The sequence below is a fragment of the Sorex fumeus genome, unplaced genomic scaffold (genome assembly GCF_029834395.1).
Source record: "Sorex fumeus unplaced genomic scaffold, SorFum_2.1 ptg000029l, whole genome shotgun sequence".
NCBI lineage: Eukaryota > Metazoa > Chordata > Mammalia > Eulipotyphla > Soricidae > Sorex > Sorex fumeus.
The window spans coordinates 4,791,280-4,812,997 of record NW_026606086.1 but is presented as its reverse complement, the minus strand read 5'-3'; the positions used below and the strand labels follow the sequence as shown (position 1 = coordinate 4,812,997).

Genomic DNA, 21,718 nt, shown 5'->3' with positions numbered 1-21,718 from the left:
GGGGCCGATGGCACAGCGAGGCCCGGGTTCTTTCTCTTAAGGTGCTGCTGAGACCAACATGCTGAGGGGAAAGGGTGCCCAGGAATCAGTTGATGCACCTGCGTTCTAGAAAGGTCGTGTCTTGAGACCAGCAGCAGCATACCACAAATCAACCACACACCCAAGAAAGCAGGGAAACGCGGTCACATCTCAAACACACCTGCAAAAGCTTCCAATGGCAGAGGGCGCAGAGGCGCAGACAGGCACCGGAAGCATTGGGGAAATGCACGGGTTCAGGCTGACTCCCTGGCTTGGCACTGGGGGCGACACTTGGCAGGGCTTGGGGGACCGTATGGGGTGCTTGGGAACGAACCCGGGTCTGCCAGGGGCAAGGCAAGTGCCCTACCCACCTTACTATCTCTCTGGCCCTGGTACGCTGTTTTTAGAAGACATTATCAAGCCGATGTGTTTCCTCCTTGCATCTTCCCCTTCATTCCAGTATTTATTTTCCCTTTCCCTCCCTTTCTCGCTGAGGCTGAGGGTCGCACACTCTAGATGGTGGTTACACACTTGGGGGGTGGGGGGTCTCGGCCTGCCAGAACTCCAGCCATGCCCAATTTTCCCTATTTCCAGTGAAGAATATGCCATAGGAAAAACATCTGGTTGAAAACTCACATAAATCAATGCTTTTGGGTCTACAGATACTCTTAAGGGACTAAGCATGGAGAAACCTCACCATACAGAAGATAAAGCCAGAGTTCTGGCCCGGGCGCCCCTAAGAGCCAAGCTGACACTTCGAATGAGAAATTTTTCAGAAGTACTCCCTGTCATAAAGATAGTAAACAAAACATAAAAAATCATATTTGTAAACAAAAATCCACCTTTCAGAAAAAGACAACATTTAAAAAAGAAAATGTCCCGGGGACCCGACAGATAGTTCAGTGCGAAGGTGCTTCCCAGGCATCAAAGAGTCAAATATGGACCCCTGGGGACCAGCAAGAGTAATCCCTGAGCATCACCAGGTGAAGCCCCAAGCAAAAACCAAAGCAAAGCAAACAAATAAATATGTGCTGAAAATAACCAGTAGGAAACAGGCTGGGACGGGCGTGTGGGAGAAACAGAATTTCCCGCACACCCTGCACCCAGCCCTGAGGTCACACTGCAGAACCTCAAGAGTTTGAATGAAAAATGTAAGCAATTTTATTTCTAAAAATGAGAATGTAAGAAAAGAGTCTTCAGGTCTTGCAAAGACTCAATCAAGGGGAAAGGCGGGTCACGAAAACAAAATCACTCACAAACCTACGTTTCTTCTGTAGGCACATGGGCAGTGGCTGCCGCTCCTCGAAGTGGGGACCCGGGAGGATGTGCAGAAATTCCTCGATTCTGCGCCAACCAGGCCGGGAGAGCAGCTGGGCCAGCCGCATGCTGAGGGAGGCATAGCCGAGATGTCCGTGGGGTTCTGCGGAGGATTCGAGAGCGACACCTGGAGTCAACCAACTCCTCTCTGCCCAATGGGCCATGGGATTTCTTTTTGTTTGTTTGTTTTGGCGGAGGCCATACCCTGCAGTGCGCAGGGCTCCCTCCTGTTGCTGCACTCAGGGATCACAACCTGGGTTGGCCGCATTAAAGGCAAACGTCCTCCACGCTGCCATCCTGGATTTGACTTTGGGGAGGAACACAGTGTGCTCCAGCCTACCCTGCTCAGCCCTGCCATCTCCACCCTCTACCCAATTTCCCAATCTCTCTCTACTCTCTTTCTCTCTCTCCCCACCCCCCCCCCCCGCCCCTACAGCTTTATGGATCAGACCTGGTGGTGCAGAGCTGATGCATGGCTCTGCCCTCACCTCTCCTGGCCCTGAGTCCTTCTGTCTCAAACCAATCTCAGAAAGCTGCTTGGTGCCCCTGTGTGCTGGAAGGTGCCAATGCCCGGTAGCACGTGCAGAGGGCAGGTGCATGGCAAAACCCCAGCACCGCTGGGTCTGAACATTCAACTGTCTGCCCGGGAAAGATTCCATCCGACCCCCACAGAAGAAAAACTGTTCATCGATTTGGTGAGAAACTTCTCCTATAGAAACTTGGCCCACTGGGGGGAGGGAATGTGGAGAGCTCTAAGCCCAGCCAAGCTACTCTCAGGCATTCTTCCAGGTGGCGAGGCCCCAGGGCACAGCCAAGCCCAAATCTCCCAAGGGTGAGAGTGACAGCCCCCAGCATCACAGTCACCCCCAGTCTGAAACACCCCCCCTCTCACAGTAACTCTGAGTCCAGCAGCCCCAACTGCCCACAGTGAGTCAGTTGTGTTGGTCCCCAATCCTCTTACTTGAGGCTGGCCTTTTCCCTGACCAGAGGCTTCCTTGAGTCCAGACCAGCCTCCCCCGCCCTGAGGCCTAAGTGGACAAGGGCCCCCGCTTCCCACCCCCCAGCCCCCATTTTCAAAGAGCATCCCCCAAAAAGCCCCTCTCAGTCCTGGCTTCTGCAAGGGCAGCGCCTTCCCACCAGCAGGATGCCACACCACTGGGGAAATGTGTGTGTGTATGTCTATGTATGTGTCTGTGTGTGTATGTTGGTCCGCATGCATGTGCGTGAAGGCTCAGCTCGCCTATTAGATGGCGTGCATGTGCATGCGTGTGCATGAAGACTCGGCTCACCTGCTCATTCACATCGTCCATCCAGAGGCGCAGGGTCTTCCGGATGGTGGGGTAGCTGTTCCTGCCCCACTGCTGGGGCCGCAGCAGCCCGGCCTTCTCCAGGTTCTGTAACGTCAGGATGTGCTCGTAGCCGTATGTCTGCCAGAGAAGTTGGGGAGCCTGCTAGATCTCCCACTTCCGAAGAGGGAGCGAACATTTTCATTCTCATTTTGATACTATTGATTTTGAGTCATAGCCGGCAGCATGCAAGACAAGTGCCTTACCCCTTTCTAGCTCTTTTTTTTTTTGTTTTTTTTTGTTTTTTTTTTTGCTTTTCAGGTCACACCCGGTGATCCTCAGGGGATACTCCTGGCTTTGCACTCAGGAATCACTCCTGGCGGTGCTCAGGAAAACGTATGGGATGCTGGGAATCGAACCAGGGTCGGCTGCGTGCAAGGCAAACGCCCTACCCGCTGTGCTATTGCTCCAGCCCCTTTCTAGCTCTTTGGACCCCACATTTTCACTTTAAAGTCAGAATGCATGGGCCCAACGTAAGGAAGATAGATGACAGTGTACGGAAATAACTGAGTAAGAAAAGGAGGCCAACCACACCTCCTGATGTGCTATTGTCCATATGTCTCCTTTGTTTTATTTGCTTTTGCCCCCCCCCCACTTCCTGTGCTCAGGGATCAGTGCTGGTGGGGCTCAGGGAACCCATATGGGTGCCGGGGATCGAGCCCAGGTGGGCACATGCAAGGCCAACTGCCTTTTTAATAAATTTCTTCCTTGGCAAATGAGTCACTTAGAAACACTGACCTGGAGAATTTCTCTTTTGTAATAATCCAGAACCTTCTGCTTGACCCCACTGTTGCACACCGACTGCAGGCAAATGAGCCTGAGCACCTTGATGAGTGGATGCTTCTGGGCGATGCAGTCCTCCATGTAACTGTTGACCTAGAGTCATGGCAGATTCATGTGTGAGAGCCGGGTCTGGGCCTGGGCGTTCCCCGGCCCCTGAGAGGCCCAATCAAGGAGAGGCTGGAGATTGGCTCACGCTCCTGCCCACACTCCCTGGACAACCTAAGCTCCAGGGGCTATGGGCGGGTGCAACTGTCCCACTTGTCAGCGACACCTGAGCAGCATCAGTAAAGTAGCAGGGATTGTGGGGAATTTGGGCGCTTGCTTGCTATAAGTGAGAATGCAGGATTTATTGACAGGCAGACAGGAAAAGGGATCATATAACCCATGCTCTTAAATAATCCCTGATGGGCTTCAATAGTCTTGGGCTTCAGGGCTGGGTCTTGTTTCTCTGAGGACAGCAAACAGCAATGGAACACATGCACACACACACACACACACACACACACACACACACACACACACCACCCCCGGTCAACAGAAACCGATCCCTTGGCAGAGTCTCTTTCCGCACATTTTGCACTGCCCTGACAGGTATTTAGGCCAGACACAGGAATCAAAGCGATTCCTTTCCTACCTCGAGTTCTGTTTGCCAATCTCGTTAACTATCGGCTAAAACAGTTTTAGTGTTCACGTACCTGATCAGTGTCTATTCCAGACATAAACTCCTGCTCTACGGTTAACTTATCAAAGAAGTCTTCAGACGCTGAAACATAATTAACACATGAGCAACTCAGAAGTGGGATAAATGCTCATTTCTCCCAAAGGCATGCAAAGTAGCAAGCAAGCACCAAGTTTAAGTCATCACCAGGAAGGCACATTCCAGAACAGAGAGGCTGACAGCCTGTGCCCCGAGGTGCGCCTAGACACAGAGCCCCAGGGCCTGGGCCCTAGCAGCTTCCCCTTCACACTAATTAAAGCAATTTCCCAAGGGCATTTTACTTTGGTTACACTGGGGGCCCCTCCCGGTGGTGCTCAGGGATCACTCCTGGCAGGCTTCGGAGACCATATGGGACTCCAGGATCCAACCCGGGCCGGCTGTGTGCCAGGCACTGCAGTACCGCTCCAACTCCAGCTCCTCGCCACATCAGACTGAAACCAACCTCAGCAAGTATTGCCAGGTCTGGCGAAGCAGTGCTGGCGCCACCCAGAGCCTGGGAGAGTCCTGCTGCACCACCTGACCCCGCAGAACCCAACAGTCACACTCGGAACATTTCTGTGAGGACACAGCGGCTGGCACAGGGAACAATGCACAAGTGAAACAGTAGCCGGGGGCCCCCCCAGAAGTAGCAGGGAGCCAGTGACACACCCTGAGCCTGAGCCCGGGACAGGGCACTCACTCGTTACGTCCCTGATGAGCTCGGCGATGGAGGTGTGGTTGGCCAGGGAGCCCCGTGTCGCCTGCATGTGGGGTAGCTGGGAGACAATCTGCTTGATGTCGCCCACCGTCTTGGCGTTGTGCCTTTCCTGAGGGAGGGGAGAAGGTCACGACAGTACTGGGGACAGCACTCAGGGCCTCGCACACCTGTGTGTGTGCGTGTGCGCACACGCACACACACAGATACACGCACACACACACACATACATGCACACACACACACACACACACACGGGGCATGCCCCAGACACAGCCACAGCAGTGCTGGGAATGTACCCAGGCCACCCACCCTCCCACGCCCCCCCCCCCACACACACACAATGTGCCCCAGCTCCAGCCCTGGTTGCCAAGGGTGCATTTTTAAGAATTTGGGTCTTTGGGTTGCCCAGGGCATGTTTGAATCACGTGCAAGGCAGTGCCCCGGCCTTCCTCCTGGCCTGGCACTCAGGGATCACTCCTGGCATGCACCGGGACCACATGGAATGCTGGGGAGTGAGACCAGGTCAGCTGCATGCAAGGTAAGCGCCTTACCTGCTGTGCTATCACTCTGACTCCCCCAACTTAATTTTTATTGTGAGAAATGGACACAAAACGAATTAGGCTATAACCAGATCCCACAGCCACAGGAAAATAGAAAAGGCAGGTCGGTGGGTGCAGGTACTGCGACAGCCACATCCTGCAGCACTGGGAGACCATGTGGACGGGAGGGAGCCCAGGGCCCACGCAGGCCACACCTGACACTGCATGGTTCCTGCCAGGGATGTGGAGCTCAGCAAACTGTGCCTTGAAGCCACAAAAGCTAACGATCGTATAGCCTGAGACCTCAACAATAGCAAATCAAGTGTAAAACGTTTCCTGGGTCCAAGCTATACAGTGTGGGAGGCGCTTGCTCAGTGCCCGGCCTCCCCACAGATCCCCGAGGCCTGCCAGGAGCCAGCCCTGAGCACTGGCAGCGGGAAGGGAGGGAACTGGACACCATGGCGAGCTCGGAGCTGGAACAGTGAATGCCTGACACTTCTTATCCATAGCTTTATAAGTCACGGTGAGGAAATAAAAAATTGAGGAACAAAACCCAAGTGAGACAAAAGCAACTTCAGAAATACAACAACCATGGGGTCAGAGTGACAGAACAGTGGCGGGGTGCTTGCCTTGCATGCGGCCAGCCTGGGTTCGATCCCCAGCATCCCATGTGGTTGCCTCAGCCCACCAGAAGTGATCCCTGAGCGCAGAGCCAGGAGTTAGCCCTGAGCACCTCTGGGTGTGCCTCCCCTCAAAAAACAAACAAACAAAAAAAACCCCAAAGAAATACAAATACTGATATAGTGGAGATAACTCCTAAAAAAGATGAAATCAGGAAATCACCCTTCAAGGGAAAAAGTGATTTTTAAAAACTTCCCCCAGAGTTAAAAAATTCAGCTTCTATCATTTTACTGATTCAGGTTTCAAAAGTGAGCTGAACCCAAAATAAACGAGCAGCAGGAGGGCGCGAGGTGCTAACGAAGCTGGGGGCCGGGGACTGTGCTCTCATTATCACACGCCTTCCCAGCCTGCTCCGGCTGAACCCGGATTCCGTAGATGCAGGAGCTAGTGGAGATGCCGCCACCGCCAGCAGCTGGGAGGAAGGAGGGAGGGACAGGGAGTGCAGACGATGACTGGCAAAGGACCAGACACCTGGAGAGGGCCTGGCACCACCTTTCCCCGGGCGCCCACAGCCCGCCTGCCGCCTGGCCCCAGGCCCCAGTCACCTCAAAGGCGGCCAAGATCACCTTGGCCTTCTTGCTGAGCACGGCGCCCACGGCGTTGAAGTTGCGGTCTTGGATCTCAGCGTAGAGGTCCTCGGCTGAGTTCAGCGGCAGCTTCTTGGACTCTGTGGGCAGGGCCTGCCCGTCACCCTGCCTCTTCAGGGCGAATTTCTCGGGTGGCAGCTTTACATGACCTGCACGGGAGGGGACACCCAAGTGAGACTCCAGAGACTTCCTGTCAGGGGAGAGCACTGGGCTTTGAGTCACTAGATGCGCACGAGCGTAGGACGCTCACGCTTTTCACGCACGGCTTCCCTGGCCTGGCCCGCGGGACGCCTCCTGCCACTGCCAGCCCGAACTGAACTCAGGATGGGGCCACCCGAGGAAACATGCCCCAGGGCGGCCTAACTGCAGGTCTGTCCTGCTGGCGCGTGCAAGTGCATGCAGTCTATACCGACATTTCAACAAGCCAAGAGGAGCCCAGGATGGGGCTGGAGTGATAGCACAGCAGGGAAGGTGATTGCCTTGCACGGGGCAGACCCAGGTTCGAGTCCCAGCATCCCATATGGCCCCCTGAGCACCGCCAGGAGTAACTCCTGAGTGCAGCACCAGGAGTAACCCCTGTGCATTGCCAAGTGTGACCCCTGTCACTGTCCTCCCATTGTTCATCGATTTTGCTCAAGCGGGCCCAGTAACGTCTCCATTTTGAGACTTGTTACTGTGTTTGCCATATAGAACACGTCACGGGTAGCTTGCCAGACTTTGCCATGCAGGCAAGATACTCTCCGAAAAAGAAAAAGAAAAGTCAAAAGAAAGAGAAAAACAAAAACAAAAACAAGATCCCAGGAATCATTTCAGCATGGAAGTTTGCTTGAGGGCGGGAGACAGCTCCAACGGCTTCTTTCCTTTCTGTTTCCTTTCTCTGATTTTGGGGCCAAACCTGTCAGTGCTCAAGGCTTAATCCTGGCTCTGTGCTCTGGGCTAATTCTTGGCAGTGACAGGGGGAAACATATGCGGTCCTGGGGACCAAACTCACCCTAACTGCTGCACTGCCTCTAGCTCCAAGTTGGTTCCTTTCAAAAAAACATCTCCTCCAATTTCAACACAAATCCCGACGTGTCTACACACAATCAGCTCCACTGCTGTGGGTCCAGAGAGATGGGTCATCGGGGGCAGCGCACGCTCAAGTCCAGCTGTCTGTTCCTCTGAGCACTGCCCTGTGTGGGCCCTGAGCACTGTGGGGTGGGTGCTGAGAATCATAAAGCAACAACAAGAACTCCTGCCTCAGAGAATGTGGGGAGAGAAAGTGACCGACGGAAGAAAAATACTTCTCAGATGCTTTCCAAATCCGAAGCCCCTCGGAACAGCCCGGGCACCAGCGTCTGGAGACAGCACGCCACGGTGGCCGCGGGACCCGGGGCCTGAGCACATGCTGAGATACACGATGTCGGCAAGACCTCGCATTCCAGCTCAAAGCAGAGGGGCAGCCGCTGGCCCAGGCAGCCTGCACGCAGCTCCTGCACGGACCTGCCATCGCCCTCGGTCCAGCCACGGGCGCAGAGCTGGGGGGTTATGGGGAAGCCCAATTTCTCCTTGTTTTTCAGATTTCTCTTAATTTTTTCTTTTTTGGGTGGGTCACACCCAGCAATGCACAGGAGTCACTAGTGGCTCTGCACTCAGGAATTACTCCTGGTGGTGCTTAGGGGACACTCTGGGATGCTGGGAATCGAACCCGGGCTGAGCCGCGTGCAAGGAAAATGCCCTACCCGCTGTACTATCACTCCAGCCCTCTCCCTTAATTAAATGTTTCATCAGAAGTAAGTGTGTGATGTGAAGAGACTGTGAGCTCCCAAAACGCCTTCCCCCCGGAGGCACCCCACAAGCCCCATCTCTCAGACCTCCGCACCAGCCACCCCAGCACCTCTGCCAGATCCCTCGAGGGACTTGCAGAAGCACAAGGAGGTGGGGACCCCTCGCACAGAGTGCTCCTGTGCAAGTGAAAGCTCAGAGCAGGAGTCTGGGGAGGGACTGTGTGTGTGGCATCACCCCCAGCCGCTGCCAAGCAACGCCCCGGTGGCCCCAGGGCCACGGACTGGCCCCACAGAGCAGAAAATCACCGAGATCAGCCCCACAGTCCCTTGGGCACTGCTTACAACTGTCCCCACAAAAGGAAGCAACTTAAGAAGTTATCCTTTGGAACAACTGGTAAAAAACAAACCGGAAACACCCCCATAATCATGAAAGAGCAGGAAAACGCTTTGTTGTGTGGAAATGCCTCCATGTGTGGTCCTGTTCTGCTTCCGTGGCCGCTGTCACTGAGCCACGCATTCACCACTGCAGTGACATACACAGTAACACACACGAACACACACACGCACACACACGCCATCGCAATCCACTCTGCGATAACCAGCTTGGCACACTGGACAGACAGCACTGTCTGGACTCGGCCAGCACTCAGCAGCTGCAGGGCTGTGTCCCCAGAGAGACCCCATGCAGTTAGCTGCATCCCCGTCCTTCCAGACCGGGGCTCTATCCCCAGGGCTGTTTCCCCAGCCCCCGGCCAGGGCCACTCCTGAAGTCGCCGGAGTTACCCCTCTTGCGGCCTGGGGCTCCGTATTATGAAGAAAAGACACGAATCAGACTGTGGGAAACTTCTCAGACTGTATCCCAACAGGAGATACTCCCGGCTCAGTGCTCACTGGACGAGGCAGGAGCGCGGATGGAACCGAGCGCTGGCTGTGCGCCTGGCACTAGCCCCGTGAGCTTTCCTAGCCCCCACTCAGATCTGAAATGCTACAGAATCTAACACCCGGGGCCAAAGCCCCCTGACCTCAGACCCAGGCACCCCTCAGAAACGCTCTATTCCTCACGCCTCCCTGGGCGGCCTGAGCAGCGGGGCTGCACACCGCATGGCCCTCTGCACAAGGCCTTCGCCTCAGTTTCCCTGATGGTGTCCTGGCTCGAGCTCGCTTTAACCTTGGGCTGAAAGTCAGTGCCTGACATTTTCAAGTATTCTGACTTATACACAAATGCCACACCTTTAAAAACAGACACTTTTGAGATTGATTTTACTCAGCTAACCTATTAGTAAATGATGTCGCTTCACTTACTGTTCTGGAAGCCATAAATTTCATCGACGAGTCCTTCGTATGTCAGCTGAGTCGCAAGGGGCGTTAATGAATCCACATTTCAATCAAGCAACAAGAGGTTATCAAAAACAGGAAATATTGAATTCTGACTTTCTGTAAACTCTCTCTTCATCCTCATCATCATATTGGCCACTTGCTGGGAACAAAGTACAGAGTCAGGGAGAGCCTTTTTAGCAATGGGCGGATTTTAAAATGAAGCTAAAAAGACCCCGGCAATCCAAAATTTAAAAATAAGGCGGAAAAAAATGGAACAATAAAATAAAACAAGACAGGCCCGAGACAGTATGGTGGGTAGGATGCTTGCCTTGCAGGTGGCTGACACAGGTTCAATTCCTGGCACCACGTACGATCCCTCAAACCCTGCCAGGAGTGAGCCCCGAGCACTGCAGGGTATGGAGAGGGCGGGAGGAGGGAGAGGGCGAGAGAGGGAGGGAGAGTAGGGTTGGAAAAGAAAAGATAAAGAACAGAAAAGAGAAAAGGAAAGAGGGCTGGGAGACAGCAGAGGGGCCAGGGGTCACGCCTTGCACGCAGACAGACTCATTTTGGTGGCCCGAGCACAGAGCCAAGAGCACTGCGAGGTGGAGCCCCAAACCCCACCCGCAGGAGAGAGGCCTCCCTCCCCGCCCCGGCTCACCCTGGCGCACTCGCCCTTGCCGAAGATCTAGGGGATGGTCCCGTACAGGCCAGCAGCTTCATCAGGCCCTTGGTCGCGTGGTACAGGCCCGTCTGGTCGCTGTCCAGGTAGCACTCCTGTGGGAGAGGGCCAGGCGCGTGGGCACAGGCTCTGTGAGTCAGCACCGAGGCCCCAAGGCAGCACCTCTACTGGGGGCGAGCATTGCTGGGCGGGCGAGGAAAGGCTGGCCTCCGCCTGCCCGCGTGACCACACAGCAGAACACTCTGGGCTTGTAGAAGGGCAGGCAGCCTCTCCCACATACAGCAGCGAGTGTCACAGGGGACAGCAGGAGGGCAGCCACGGTCTCGGAGAAGGGCCACAAGGTCCATTTAACACACAGACAAAAAGAAACATCTTTGGCCCAGAAAGAGCAAAGAGCACGCACGCGCCGCCCAGCCAGGTGGTTCAGCAGGGCTGACAGAGCACACATGGTCCCCAGCGGGGCCTCAAGATCTCTCCTGCGCCTCAATCCCTTCATCCAGCAAGTGCGGAGAGCAGAGGAGGGAAATCACGCAATGCGCTTCACCCGCACTTCACCTGATGGGGCGGCACTGCTGTGCCCATCGCGGGACAATCTTTTTTTTTCTTTTTGGGTCACACCCAGCAATGCACTGGGGTTACTCCTGGCTCATGCACTCAGGAACTACTCCTAGTGGTGCTCGGGGGACCATATGGGATGCTGGGAATCGAACCCGTGTCGGCCGCATGCAAGGCAAACGCCCTACCTGCTGTGCTATTGCTCCAGCCCCTCATCGTGGAATCTTTGACCCTGTCTAAGGCAGCAGCCAACAGGCGTGCACCGCAGAGGCGTGAGGACGAGGGGTGCAGACTGAGGGCGGGGTAGAGAGGGAGACCTCCCAGAGAGCCTGGCCCAGATTGAGCATAACATCCCCAAAGATCACGTAGGATGTCTCTGCCAAGTCTGGGGTGCAGCCTCACACTTCAGTCCAAAATATCCTGGTCGGGATGTCCAAAGAGTCCTTAGAAAAGGACCAGAAACTCCGCATTGGAGCAGAGCAGAGAGGAAGATTCAGTGGAAGGAAAGCATTAGGGGGCCTCTTTCAAACTGCTCAGGGGCCCAGGTGACTGTTCAGAGCGGGAACTGTGTCTGCCTGAGGACAGCTAAGCCGGCTCCTGCCTGGCCCTGCCCAGCCCCGAGCACCCAAACAAAACATTCATTTTGAAAAACGGCGTATTACTACAGAGACACCTCTAACAACTCCCACCCGGTGAGGCTCAGGGGATACCCCTCGCTCTGCACTCAGGAATTATTCTGGTGGTGCTTCGGGGACCATATGGGATGCCGGGGATTGAACCTGGGTCAGCTGCGTGCAAGGCAAATGCCCTCCGAATGTATATAGCTCCAGTCCTTGCAATTCCTCTTTAACAGCCCCTAGGGTCATAACTGGTGGTGTGTGGGTCCCTCCTGTCCTGAACTCGGGGCTCCCCAGGTGATTCGGGCTCGGGGGCCGTCCTGGCTCAGGGCGAGAGAGAAGGCGTGAATGCAGCATCCACGGGCGGATGTGGGGCCCGTGGCAAGGACCTGTCTGGGGTCTGTCTGTTGGGATGGCCTTGCCCCGCCCACGCAGGGCCAGGAGCAACCCTGGGTGTGAACGAGACAGCTCCTATCCTCAGCTGGGGTGACCAAGCCGCTTCCTCAACGCTTCCGCACTGCTGACTGGGAAAGGGAGCAGAGAGGCCGCTCCCAGAACTGTAATGGCTCGGATGGAAGGCAACCCCTAGTCCTGTCACCACACAGGGGCAGGCAGGCCCGTACCCTATTACTACACAGGGGCATGGAAGCCTGTGTCCTGTCACCAAACAAGGCCATGCAAGCCCCTCCCTGCTTCATGACTGGGGTGGGGAGAGACCATCGGGGAGCCCAGTAAAGTTCTGGATTCCACAGGATGAAGCCCAGAGACGTGAGCAAACCCACAGGGAGCTGGGTGACAGCAGCCCAGAACCAAAGCGAGCCCCAGGTTCTTTCTCTTAAGATGCTGCTGAGACCAACATGCCGAGGGGAAATGGTGCCCAGAAATCTGGTGATGCACCTGCGTTCTCGAAAGGTCGTGTCTTGAGACCAGCAGCAGCAGTACCACAAATCAACTCACATGCCCAAGGAATGCAGGGAAACGTGGTCGCGTCTCAAACACACCTGCACAAGCTTCCAATGATAGAGGGCGCAGAGGGCGCAGACAGGCACTGGGAGCTTTGGGGCCGTGCACGGGTTCCGGCTGACTCCCTGGCTTGGCACTGGGGGTCACACCTGGCGGGGCTTGGGGAACCGTATGGGGTGCCAGGGAACAAACCCGGGTCTGCAAGGGACAAGGCAAGTGCCCTACCCACATTACTATCTCTTTGGTCCAGTACGCCGTTTTTAGAAGACATTATCAAGCTGATGTGTTTCCCCCTTGCATCTTCCCCTTCATTCCGGTATTTATTTTCCCTTTCCCTCCCTTTCTTGCTGAGGCTGAGGGTCGCACACTCTAGGTGGTGGTTACACACTTGGGTGGGGGTCCCCACTCGGCCTGCCAGAACTCCAGCCATGCCCAATTTTCCCTATTTCCAGTGAAGAATGTGCCATAGGAAAAACATCTGGGTGAAAACTCAAATAAATCGATGCTTTTGGGTCTACAGATTCTCTTAAGGGCCTCAGCATGGAGAAACCTCACCCCACAGAAGAAAGAGCCAGAGTTCTGGCCCGGGCACCCCTAAGAGCCAACCTGACACTTTGAAAGAGAAATTTTTCAGAAGTGCTCCCTGTCATAAAGATAGTAAACAAAACATATAAAATCATATTTGCAAACAAAACACAACCTTTCAGAAAAAGACAATATTTAAAAAAGAAAAACTCTGGGAGCCAGATAGATAGTATAGTGGGAAGGTGCTTCCCTGGCATCAAAGAGTCAAATATGGACCCTTGAGGACCCCCAAGAGTAACCCCTGAGCATCATCACGTGAGGCCCCAAGCAAAAACCAAAGCAAAGCAAACAAATAAATCACTTATCACTTAATCACTTAATCCCCGTTATTCATCGATTTATTCGAGCGGGTGCCAGTAACGTCTCCATTCATCCCGGTTGCGTGCTAGCGTAGCCCAATGGTATCTGTTCGTTCTAGCAACATGCAGAGCCTTAAACCGATCATTTAGGGTCTTGACGAAGAAGTCTGACCATCTTATAGGTGGGCGTCCACGTGATCTTTTGATGTCTCGTGGAATCCAATCAGTAATGGCTCTAGTCCAGCGGTTGTCTGTAAACCTCATTACGTGTCCAGCCCATCTGATTTTTGATGTCTTGGCAAATGAGACAGCGTCCCTGATTCTTGAGCGTTGATGAAGATCAGAACTCCGGATTCTATCTCTCATTTGAGTGAATTGTGATATTCCAAGCATAGTTCTTTCGATTCCTCTTTGAGAGACCCGAATAGCGTTCTCATCCTGTTTTCGTAGGGTCCAGGTCTCTGAGGCATATGTTAATGCAGGAAGAATAGTGGAATCAAAGAGATGTGTTCGTAGCTGGAGGTTCTTTGTCCTTTTAGTTATTTCTTCAATGCTCTTGAAGGCATTCCAAGCCGCTCTCTTCCTCCTGCGCAACTCAGGTGCCAGGTCATTCATCATGTTGTTTTCTCAACCTAGGTATATATAACCGTTGCATTCGGAGATGGTGGTTCCGTTGAGAGCGAATGGAGCGCCAGGAACAAGGCTGTTTCTCATAAACATTGTCTTCGTAAGATTCAGCTGTAGTCCGACCTTTCCACATTCACGGTCAAATTCGTTCAGCATTTGTGCCGCTTGGCTGATGTTTGGTGTTATTAGAACGATGTCATCAGCAAAGCGGAGGTGGTGTAGTTGCCGATCATCTATCTTCACTCCCATGTTTTCCCATTCCATCGTCGCATGATGTTCTCGAGGGTGGCACTGAAGAGTTTTGGTGAAATGGTATCACCCTGCCGAACCCCTCTCTTGATATGGATGATTACTTCTTTGTAGAATGGTGAGATTTTGGTAGTGAATCCGCAATAGAGCTCACGAAGGATCCTGATGTATTGAGTTTGTATGCCCTGATTGGCCTGGGCTTCCATGACCGCTTCCGTCTCAACAGAATCAAAGGCCTTCTTTAAATCAATGAACGTTAGACAGAGCGGCATCTTGAACTCCCGAGATACCTCAATGAGCTTGGTTATTGTGTGGATATGGTCGATGGTACTGAATCCTTTTCGGAATCCAGCTTGTTCACATGGTTGTCCTTCATCTAGCATTCTGCTAATCCTATTCAGGATGACTCGAGTGAATAGTTTGTAGATGACAGACAATAGGCAGATTGGGCGATAGTTGCCAATGTCGTGGGTGTCTCCTTTCTTGTATAGTAGTACAGTCCTGCTGGTTTTCCATTGGGATGGAACCTTGCATTCAGACAGGTAGCGTGTGAAAAGTCGAGCCAATGTATTGATGAGTACTGATGGTAAGTTCTTCAGTTGTTCAGGTCTGATCTTGTCTGGGCCAGGTGCTCTTTGTTTCTTTACCGACGAGATGGCATGTTGGATTTCGGAAGGGAGAACATTGGGAACGACATATCCATCACGTGGTATGTGGTATGTGGGCAAGTGGATGTGGCTATTAAAGAGATCTGAGTAGAAGTCATGAATAATCTTCTCCATTGCCCTTCTGGAAGATGTGATAGATCCATCATGATGTCGGAGGGCAGTCATCTTGGTTTTGTAGTTGGTGAAGGACAGGCGGGCATTACGAATGTTTTTCCCAGCTTCTGCTGCATCTACCAGTACTGCTGCTCTCCTGTTTTTGAGGTCATCCTTGATGGCTTCTCTGCACTGTTTTGCCAGTTCGGATGTTCGCTTGTGGTTGCCTGAGGCATGTGCCAAGCCACGTTGGCGAATAAGTTCAAGAGTGTTCGAAGAAAGACGGTTTTTTGTGGTTATCTATCTCTTGGCATTCCTTGCACAATCATGGAGGTGCTGAATCATTCGATCGTATTCCTCATCAATGTTGTCAATGACGGCATCTTCCCATGTTGCCGCAATAGAGCCAAAGAGCTCCCAGTTGGTGGTTGTTCTGGGAGTCCTCTTCTTAAACCTTGCATTCTTTTCTCCTCATTCTGTAAGGTAGAATTTTGCACGAAGAAGACGGTGGTCTGATCCCATTTGGAATTCTGGGACAACAGCAACATCGGGTAGGCAAAACCGCCGATTGAATATGATGTGGTCTATTTCATTGTGGAACCGTCCATCGGGAGACTCCCATGTCCAACGTTTAGATTCAGCCTTTTGGAATTGTGAGTTACCATGGAAGGTTTTGGTTGACATGATGAACTCAGACAGTCTGTCACCCTGTTCGTTCCATTCCAGGCCATGGGTTCCGATGTGCAGTTCATCGACTGATCTTCTTGGTCCTATATTGGCATTAAAATCACCGACAATGATCTTGTAGAAGGTGTGATCTTCTTTATAGAACTTCTCCAGCTCCATGTAGAATTTCTCAGTTTCTCTTTCACCATAACTGGATGTTGGTGCATAGACAACAAAGATAGAAACTTCCGGTAGTGAGCCACATTTTTTCAAGTGTAATCGTCCGATTCGGGTTGTTAGGCATTCGAATGAATCAATGCTCATGACTAAGTTTGTATTGACAAGGATACCAACACCACCGACGCCTCTTTTATCACATGTTCCAAGGAACAGTTCTTCTCCAGTGTCGAAAACAGCATGATGGGATTGATGTCTTCTCGTTTCGGTCAGACCAATGATGTCGTACTTGATCTTTCGCGCTTGTACCATAAGGTCTTCAATGGATGCAGTAGATGCCAGCGTACGAGCATTAAAAGTACAGACAATCATTTTTGTTTTTCTGCGTTTTGGCAGCCTATGTCTGCCTTGGTGTTTTATCAGCCTCTCCTTCCATATCCTTCTCGACTCTGCATATTCAGGGTTAGGGAAATGAGATCCATTTATTACTGGATTTGGCATATCAATTTGGTCTATTAGGCATAGACCACGGATAGCTTGCCAGGCTCTGCCGTGTGGGTTGGATATTTAAGGTACCCTGAAAACTTAGAGAAACGTAAATAATGTTCGCGGCCGCGTGCTCCCGGGAGCTTGTTGTGATAATCTCTGGATCCTGGCCGTTGTTGGGGTTACACGGCAGTTGGAGGGTGTAACTGTCTAGCTAATGACAGGTCCAGTCCCAAACCGTGCAGGCTTGGAGATCTCAAATAAATCACAAATAAATATGTGCTGAAAATAACCAGTAGGAAACGGGCTGGGATGGGCGTGTGGGAGAAACAGAATTTCCCGCACACCCTGCACCCAGCCCTGAGGTCACACTGCAGAACCTCAAGAGTTTGAATGAAAAATGTAAGCAATTTTATTTCTAGAAAATGAAAATGTAAGAGAAAAGTCTTCAGGTCTTGCCAAGACTCAATCAAGGGGAAAGGCGAGTCATGGAAACAAAATCACTCACAAAGGGCTAACTGGAAAAACGCAGTGACAGACTGTACTCTTTCTGGCTCGAGCGGCCCTGCCTTCCACTCTCAAAGCTTCCTCCACAGCCACAGTCAAGTCAGGGTGGGACGGGCACAAGGACAAACATCGAACAGCAGCAGAGAAACACCAGAAATCAACACATTTAAGGACAATTGATTTTTGAGAATTCAGTAAGGGCAACAACAATTTTAAGCCAATTTGTTGGAACAGGGGGTTCTCCATAAGCAAGAGGAGCAGCGGCCGGAGAGACAGCACAGGGGAAGGCGCTGGTCTTGCACGCAGTCAATCTGGGTTCTAGCCCCAGCACCACATATGGTCCCCGAGCATGCGCAGGAGTGATCCTTGAGCACAGAACCAGGAGTAAACCTTGAGCACTGCTGGGTGTGGACCAACTCCCATCTCTCCCCAAAAGGAAGAAACTGGACACTTCCAGGAATCACTAAAATGCCAGTGTGAGTGTCACCATCACAAACGAGGCAGAAACGAGTGTCAAGTTCAAAGGGCAAACACTGAACTTACTCTGAAGGCGCCCTCCGACTCCATGGAGAGAAGGTCCCCGTCGAAGGGAATGAGGTCCAGGCTGTACTCCTCCCTACGGATGAAGGAGCCCAGGACGCCCAGGTCCTTCAGCCGCTGCTCACACAGCAGGCTACGCCGGGGCACAAACAAAATGTGGAAATCTCTTGTGGGGCCACGTCTGTCTTCACTGCAAGAGAAGGACCGTGCCTTGGCCCGAGGCCCCGATGTGAGGACTGCTCCCCAGGGCCCCACCTGTGCCTGACACACAGTGGGCTCTAAAGAGACGCTTATGAGCTAACCCCCCACTACTGACTCCGCCCAAGTTTCGAGTTTTCCTGCTCTCTTGATGTGATGCTTTTTCTGGAAACCGCTGACCTGTGCTCTGCCAAGGGGCAGTGCTGCTTCTCTTGGGCCATTGATGGGACATGAAAACTCTCAGGGTTGGGGCTGGAGCAACAGCGCAGCGGGTAGCGCGTTTGCCTTGCACGCGGCTGACTCGGATTCAATTCCCAGTTCCCAGCATCCTATATGGTCCCCTGAGCACCACCGCAGGTAATTCCTGAGTACAGAGCCAGGAGTAACCCCTGTGCATTGCCGGGTGTCACCCAAAAACAGAAAAAAAACCCAAAAACCTCTCAGGGTTATTGCAATGGACATCTGTTTCTTGCAGAAAAAAAAATGTTTCTATTTAATCAAGCGATGTCTCTAGGAAAATAAATGGTTGCTTCACACCGTGCCCGATCTTGCGCAAATACCCCACATGATTTTAAGTCCATCCGTAGGGACCACGTCGATCAGACGTAATGCAGACTGGGCTGGTTCACTTCCTCCATAGATGCTGCAGCATTAAATTTTAATCAGCTTCTCCTGACGTTGCTTATGAAATTTGAGCATATGGTATTCAGTACTTGAAAATGAACCACTAGCTGTTTTTCTTTTTATAAAAAAATCTGGGTCCTTCTACTGAGACAGGCCGGAGCTTCCTACTGTCCTGAGAGAGTGGGTTTCTGTGGTTTGCCCTGCCTCCCCAAGCCCCAATGCACAAAGTTTCCCATTCTCTATTTATAGTTTTTGGGCCACACCTGCAGGTGCTCAGGGATAACTCCTGGCTATGCACTCAGAAGTCACTCCTGGAAGACTTGGGGACCACACTGGGTTCCGAGGATCTATCCTTGTCTGACTGCAGAGTATCCTACTCCTGACCCCCCATTCTCCTCCGACACACTCTCACATCTGTCCAAAGATCCACTTCCTAAAGCGCTGGCAAGCAAAGGTGTCCTGATGAGCACTAGAAGCACTAGAGGAATGATTCCGTATGGACCATGCATCAGCTCTGAGATACCTAAGCACATTTTCAGCAATTATATCCATCAGTTCTAGCCGGGGTCTGACGAAAAAAATGACATTCTTGACATCCGCTGCTTGCAAGCAGCTTCCTTTGAGTGTGAACATTTTCTCCACCTCATGTTCCTAGGTAAGCACACATACAAATGGTGAACAGAACCCCTAAAGCTTAGCAGCCGACCCTAACTCAGACATCACTGCAGGCAGCCAACTCGGGTTGGATTGCCGGCCTCCCACACCGTCCCCAAACACCACCAAGAGTCATTCCTGAGTGCAGAGCTAGGGGTAAGTCTGAGCACTGCCCGGGGTGGCCCAAACAAAACAGACCAACAACAAAAACTCAGGTGTTCTAACACTCCCACTCCAAAGCACAGTAGACTTTAGTGTTGAGTCAGAGAATGCAGGGGTTACGGTACATGCCTGACACATGACTGCCAACTTCGCCCCCTGGCACCACAAGGGTCTCAAGCATTGCCATGTGCATCCCAAGAGAGGCCACTGGAGTGGCCTGGGATATCCCTGCCACCACAGCGCCAAGCCTCATCGAACTGCTAAGACTCACCACCAGAAGGTGCCCAGGGGCAGTGCTCAGGAGACCTGGGGCTAGGGAGAAAGTAGAGTGGTGAAGGTGCTTGCTTTGCATTCAGCTGACCCGGGGTTCTATCGCCAGCACCCCATACTGTCCACTGAGCACTGCCAGGAGTGATCCTAAGTGCAAAGCCAGGAGTAAGTCCTGAGCACTGCCTGGCACGAGCCCCCAAATAAAATTCAAAACCACTTTAGGATAAAAATTTAGATTCCCCCAAGGCTGGTGTATAAATTCAGGCTGAAGTAACCAATCCTGTGTCTGAAAAACTTTGATCCACATGAAGTAACAATCAGAAGACATGCCGCTCCGTCAAGGAGAAGAGGGGGGTGCACACCCACCCTTGAAAGGTCCACTGAAGGCTCCTATGCTGCCCGAGCCCCTGAGTTGCTTGTGCCCGTGTAGCCGAGCAAATACGGTGCTCGCAGCTCTCCTTGAGATGGGGACTTTTGTGCTTTCCTTTCTAATGTTGGGATGTGTGTAGGGGCTCTCTCTGTCTTTGGAGAAGCCCACGGTCTCTCCTGAAATGTTACTCTCTCTCTGCTCGTCCTCTTCCTAAAGGTCACCAAATAAAATGTATTTTTTTACTTCAAATAAATAAAGAAAAGGTCCACAGAAGATAAAACATTTACCACTCATAACAGCGTCAGTGATTCTAAAAACCAGACAGCTCTGCACACCACTTACTCCAGAAGTGGAACATCATATTACTCTTGCTAGAGTCCAGAATGACAGTTTCAAAAAAATAATAATAACCAAAACCTTTTTACCTTTAGAAGTGAGTACTGTGCAATCAAGCCAAATGGTCCTGTGAGATACTCATCTCAAACTATTGCCTGCGGGAGAGAGAAGCATCCCATTCTTTTAGTAAAAGGGATTTCAATAACGGCCAACAGCAAACAACAGTCATTTGCAAACTCTGGACAAACAAAACTTGCCATTAGCAATAGCTAACCACACTCCTATTTTGTGGCCTGAAGAAAAACAGCGTCAGGGCAAGGGGCGCTACTGGCCACAGAAGCACATTCACTGTCATCCACAAAGACTGTGTATGCAGTGTCCTGGGGTCAGACTGGGGTCATGAACCCCGTGGGTGAACTGCCAAGGAAACCGTTCAACCCAGCATGTAACAGGCGTCATATAATCCAGCATCAATCAAATGAAAACCTCTCGTGTAGGTATCCCATAGGTATCTTAATTCTGAGAGAGTATTTGGAAAGCTGGGACAGTGTCAGGTGCCCCTGAGAGAGTCAGGCCTCCAGCTGACCTTCGCCTCTACCTAGGCAAGGATGGTGTCACTGGGGGCCAGGATGAATGCCAAGCGGCCTGTGAGCATTTCGCCTGTGCGACACCAGGGTCCTTTTTCCCCATTTGGCATAACTGATTGGACGAACCGTGGAGGAACAGGCAGCTGGGAGAAGTGGTACCCAGGGTAGCATGCAGCGCCACCCCGCACACAGGGACAGCGGGGAGTGCCTGGACGCGGGGCTGTAATCGTCCTGCTGAGAAGGACTCAGGTCACTCCCATTTTCCTTCCCAGAGCCAGGCCACAGGGGCGGGGAGCGCAACGCCCCCTCTCTCCGGGCTGCCGACTCTGGGTGGCGCCCCCAGACCCAGAGGCCGCCACCCGCCCCGGCTGTCAGCTTGCTGCCCGCGCACATGTCTAGGAACTCGCGCAGCACGTTCAGGTTCACCCGCCTGACCACAGGTGCGTGGCCTTGGCTCCACTGGGCCCGGCTGCCACGTGACGCCGCGGTCACGTGAAAATAGTGACATCACACCCCCTCATCTCCCTCCATACCGCTAGGGGCGCCGGGGGTGCCCCACGGAGCCAGGGCACAGGCTTCCGAGACTCAGCGCTTCCCGGGGGCTGTACAGACCCCCCAGACCCCAGCAGAGCAGCGGCACAGCACTGCCTCTACTCCCTTGGAGGGACCCTCCCGGGAAGCTGGGGACGGGGGAACGAGGGCGCCCTGGCGTCATCTCCCCTGCACTGCCAGCTGGCCTTGCGAGGGCATGTTCCCCCCCCCCGCCCCCCCCGGCTCCTGGGAGCGGTCTCAGGTGGTCCTCGGGTTCCCCTGGCCATCACCGGGTCCTGCCCAGTGAGGGACCGACCAGCAGCCCCAGCAGGCCGGTGAGCGGCTCGCTGCGCCCTCTGCTGGCCGCCGTGCGAACTGCACAGGTGCGGGGCCCTGCCTGGCGCGGGAGGTCCCGCCCACTGGCACCCAACAGCGCCTCGCTCAGGCCGTGTCCCCCCGTCCCAAGGGTTCCCTGCCCGCCCCTCAGGGGCCGGCCCATGGCTGCG

The 21,718-nt window shown here is 53.0% G+C and overlaps 1 pseudogene; it reads right to left on the bottom strand.

Moving 5' to 3' along the window:
• Window positions 1-182: 182 nt before the first annotated feature.
• Window positions 183-21,212, bottom strand: LOC130024612 (vacuolar protein sorting-associated protein 33A-like; annotated as a pseudogene).
• Between the last annotated feature and the right edge of the window lie 506 nt (window positions 21,213-21,718).